Raw genomic sequence first — 5244 nt, forward strand, 5'->3', positions numbered from 1 at the left:
AGGGGAAAGGACATTCTTGATCTATTAGCTACTAATATACCCGAAAGAGTTAAATGTAGGAGTTATTGATGGAATCAGTGATCACAGGGCTGTAAACGATAAATTTTCCCTAAGCGTAGAAAAAGTTAACAAACCTAAGAGAAAAATTTATTTATTCAATAAAGCTGACCATGATGGGGCCTAAAACGTGGGTTAAACTGTTCCTTTCTAAGATTTGACGAATTAAACAAAACTAGGAGTGTCGAGGATACCTTGAATAATTTTCTTGCGATAACACGTTCCGCAACACAGAGATTCATACCTAGTAAATATATAAGAGAGAATAAGGAACCCGGTTGGTACAACTCTGAAGTTCGGAAATCACTAAGACGGCAAAGGGTGTGCCATGCCAGAATGAAAAACGCGGTTAAAGATTCCTCCCCTGATAAAATCAACGAAACCCTACAGAATTACAAAGCATCTGGGTCCACTGCCAAGAAGGCCTTCCGGAAGGCGCTAGCGGAATTCAAAAGGAAAAAATTAAGTGAGCTTTTAAACGATAACCCAAAGATGTTTTGGTCCTACGTCAGGGATGTGCAGGGAAAAAAGTCCACCGTAAACTCATTGAACAACGAAAAAGGAGATAAAGTAACAAGTAGTTTAGATAAAGCCAACATATTTAACTCATTCTTCCACAGTGTTTTCAACAAATGCTCCCAGAATATACCGGAGTACCTTCCGGAAACATTTCTACAGCCAATGCAAGCAATCGACTTTTCCACCCGCGGAATAGAGTTACTCCTTAAAAATATCGACCCAAACAAATCTCCGGGACCTGATGAGATACCGGCTCGCGTGTATAAAGAACTGTCGTCTGAAATCGCTCCTTATCTTAATATTATATTTAAGAAATCATTAGCAGAAGAAAGCGTGCCAAGCGGCTGGAAGATAGCTTCTGTGAGTCCCATATTTAAAAATGGAGACCGGGAGGACCCCAGTTATTGTAGGCCAATATCGCTCACCTCAATATCCTGAAAGATTCTTGAGTACATCCTTCGTTAGTTCCATAATGAGGTACCTCGATAACCAAGATTTCTTGATTAATAACCAACACGGATTCCGTAAAGGTAGATCCTGCGAAACTCAACTCGCACTCTTTGTTCATGATATAATGCATGCCGGTGAAAGTAATATTCCAGTTGATGCGACATTTCTAGATTTTAAGAAAGCTTTTGATAAAGTCCCTCATTGCAAGTGACTCGCTAAGTTGGAAACTTATGGAATACACGGGAGTGTTTTATGCTGGATAAGACAATTTTTAAAAATTCGTGTTCAAACAGTCGTCCTGGAAGGTGTATCATCCGATACTATTAAGGTCACGTCGGGTGTACCACAGGGAAGTGTCATAGGCCCCCTTCTTGTTTCTTATTTACATAAATGACCTCAGCGCCGTGGTTAATAGCAGGCTCCGTCTTTTTGCTGACGATGCGGTGATTTATGGGGACATTCGGAGTCTAGATGACAGAGTCACGTTAGCCAACGACCTAAATGCAATCCAGACTTGGAGCGATACATGGCAATTGGAATTAAATTTGAAGAAATGCGTATTCATACATTTTTGGGAAAAGAGTAACACCCCCCCATTTAGTTACAAAGTGAAGCAAACAGAAATCGCGAGGGTAGATTCCTTTAAATACTTGGGTGTAACAATTACTCACGATCTGTCCTGGGGAAAGCACATACGGGAAATATGCGGTCGCGCTAATAAAAAAATTGGGATTCGTAAAAAGAGTGCTGGGTAAATGTGACGAAAAAGTGAAGGAACGATGTTTTCTTGCCCTAGTCAGGCCCCGCCTAGAGTATGCTGCCAGTATATGGGATCCTCAAAGATTAATTCAATTTCGGAATTGGATCGAGTTCAGCGGAGGGGGGCTAGATTTGTGAAAAATTGCTATGACCAACGCAGTAGCGTAACTACTTTGCCAGAAAATTCAGGCTGGGATTCCCTTACACAGCGGCGTTTACAATATAGATTAAACATATTAAAAACATTTAAAGATGGGTCTTTTTCCGATGACATCAAGAACATAATACGAACCCCAACGTATTACGGGCGGAGGGATCACGAATGTAAGATTAGAGAGATTGACTGCAGGACAGACAGATTTAAATGGTCATTTTTTCCGAGAACAATAAGAGACCAGAATTCTTTTAATCGAAATCGCCCAGGATCCGGCTTGACATAATAAGTATTAACCTACAAGGTAGCGACTGCGCAGGGTTATACGCTAATATTTATATATATATATATATATATTTTTTTTTTGTGTGTGCAGATTCCCCTTACCTTTCCCCATCCATTTGAAAAACCCTAATCCCCTCATCCCCTACCCTTTCCTACTGGTGCTGCACCCCCTGCCACACACCTTTTTGGTGGCTTGCAGGGTGTAGATGAATATATTACGCGGCCACAGTGATGTATATTTGAAGCCTAGGCATCTGCGTTTCATTGCTTAATGCTTTAGAAATATTTATGGCTATACAGTTTTAAATTAACATCGCGTCAAGAGTGAAATGTGATAATTGACAACTATGATGAAATATACATAAGGCATACCATTCATAACATCCTGCTTCATTTATTAGCAGCAATACGTACTTAGAATTTAACTGATTTCTTTGGAAATTCCTCAAGATCACACCAAAGTGACATTCAAACCAAAAAATACGTAAAAACGCCGCACATTTCAAAAATAAACATTTGGTCGTTTGGGACAAACAACAAAGTCGTCTTAGGCGCACCCAAATATTACGCAGGCTGATAACAATTTGTGAATGATCAAAATTATTTCTCAATTGAATTCGCTACATAATTGCTAACGGAGGAAGAATATTATCGGAAGGAGCAGGATTAAAGAAATCAGCGGACAAGGACTATTTCCGTCTCATGTGCGTCGGTTGATGAACGCACCTACGGAAAGACATAATCGAAAGTTGTCACAGACAAAAAAAGAAATGTTTTTGCAAGGAAAACTTGCTACCACCGCTTTTTTTAAAGCCTATTTGGCCGAAGTTATCATTCAAACGGGGAACGAGGTAGTTCAGCTGTTAGAGCACAATGCTACTGACCAAATGGTCCGGATTCGATTCTCGAGCATGCCTCGTACAATATCAGTCGTACACCCTAACTGATAAATTAGCCAAATATTGGACAATATCAGCCCTACCACCAGATATGTTTGATAGAACAAAGATAGGTCGACACAAAAGAAATAAGGTACAGACGCTCTACTTCGCACTATTTCAGATCGCATTTCATAAGATTATATTAATAGCCTCTTTGCATAAATAATACGTAGCAAAAGGTGTGGTTGGAATTGCGTATTTTATAAGTTTCAACACTAAGCATAGTTGCTACAACTCCAACAAAGTAAAACCACCAAAAATCTAGTGAATATCACGAACAAGTGAGTCCACGTACTATTGCCTTTTGTGCAACTTATGTATGATACATTATTTACATACAATGATATTAATAGGAACGTCTAAGTCATTTCAGGGAAATACAATTCACCTACCAGCTCAAATCAAAATTTACCGACTGATATGAATGTTAAACGTGATGCAATTACGGTCAACTACTCACCTCTATCTGCAGTAGGTCCTGAATTATCTCAAATACTAATAAACCATCTGTTCTATTCACATCGAATACATTAACATGCCAGTCGTCGGATTTTAGACATGGCCTGCATACAAATCAACTACCATCCATCCACATTTTCAAATGATACTTTTATAGAAATATCACGACAAAAAAAACTTCACCATCGATCCGAGGTAAGAAGCAGAGCGTTTTTCACTATACAACGCTCGCTTCGATTAAGAAAATGGTCTCCACTGATTCGATGAACGCTTTTAACAATTTATTCATATCTAAAATTGAGAATACTAAAGATTTCACCAAAAAACTCGTGACAACATTCGTACTACCATAATACTGGTTCGTGGAATCCATTTCTTAATCCAATCGTTCCAATCCACGTTCCACTGTAATTAAAACACGGGAATCGATATGGCGCCGAAATGGAAATTTCCGTCAGCTGATCTCGAATGGTACGTTTGGCGAAAAGGATTGATTGATTGATTGATTTTTGAATGAAAAAGCATGGCAATGCAATAATTTTCCTTAACTTTAACTTTAAAAGTCTCATAATCACCAACCAATTATCTGTTTGAAACATTTCAATGTATCATCAGTGGAAATGGTTACAAAATACACCACTAACATCATTGAAAAATACACAAATGTTTAATTGTAAAAGAATCGCGCAGATTGCTCGAAGAAACAAAATTAAACATACCTCTCAAGGAAGCTATGAATAATAATTAAGCTTCAAACAAGTAGCTATACCTCAAGTCATACCAATAATGATTAACGTGACGGCCATTATTTAAAAGTTTTAACAGTAATAAAACAATGTTATTTCAGTAGGAATCTAATTAATCATTACAATAGGCAGATATGTAGACTGTAGTGCATATTTATTCTTTGTGCAGTGGATAACGTGAGTGTATAACATCTGTAATAATCTGCACATCCACCAGATTCGCAATCAAATAACCCGCCTCCCGTGCGAGAAAATGCCAATTCTTGGAGGTTAGGCAACTTCCGCGAGATGGCTACTTTGCCAAAATTGCCTGACACTAGTGTCTTTTAATGTTATTACAAGTGTGAAATGGAGTAAAAAGAATTAAAATGACTCAATTAAATACATTATACTCTAATTCATAGGGTTTACATCAAATAATGGTCCATTATAATGAAATGAATTTTGTATTTCCCATAGTAGTTACTTCACGAGTTCTACAAAAAGTCTATTTAAAACCTCGTTGTTCAGTTTCCACAGGATTGTCAGACTGGTTTCCCTTCAAGCGAATAAATCTTTCGCCTTTTACTAAAGATTTCCGTGGAGGGGATCATATCTGTCTTACAAGACAATTTTTGACTGTGCCCAACCCTGTTGGGCCATATAATTGGTAACCACTACATAGGTAACATACATAACGCTAGACTTCATGAAGGGTATTCAGTAAAATATGTTTTGAGAGAAGACGATGTGCGTTAGTTGCCCAATGATGGCCACCTGACGTGGAGTTGACGCGGATAATGAAAAAAACCTGTACATGGGCTGGAAGAGGTAAATTGAATTTATACAACAAATTAATTCATAGTAGGTCCCTTCACTTCTTTCAAAAGAAAAC

General features: G+C 38.2%; 1 non-coding gene across 1 annotated transcript; it reads left to right on the plus strand.

Moving 5' to 3' along the window:
• Positions 1–4894: 4894 nt before the first annotated feature.
• Positions 4895–5011, plus strand: LOC139696135 (U5 spliceosomal RNA). The gene has a single exon (XR_011702589.1). It is a non-coding gene; the product is annotated as a U5 spliceosomal RNA (small nuclear RNA).
• The last annotated feature ends 233 nt before the right edge of the window (positions 5012–5244 follow it).

The sequence above is a fragment of the Hetaerina americana genome, unplaced genomic scaffold (assembly GCF_022747635.1).
Source record: "Hetaerina americana unplaced genomic scaffold, ioHetAmer1.1.p SCAF_697, whole genome shotgun sequence".
In the NCBI taxonomy this organism is placed as follows: domain Eukaryota; kingdom Metazoa; phylum Arthropoda; class Insecta; order Odonata; family Calopterygidae; genus Hetaerina; species Hetaerina americana.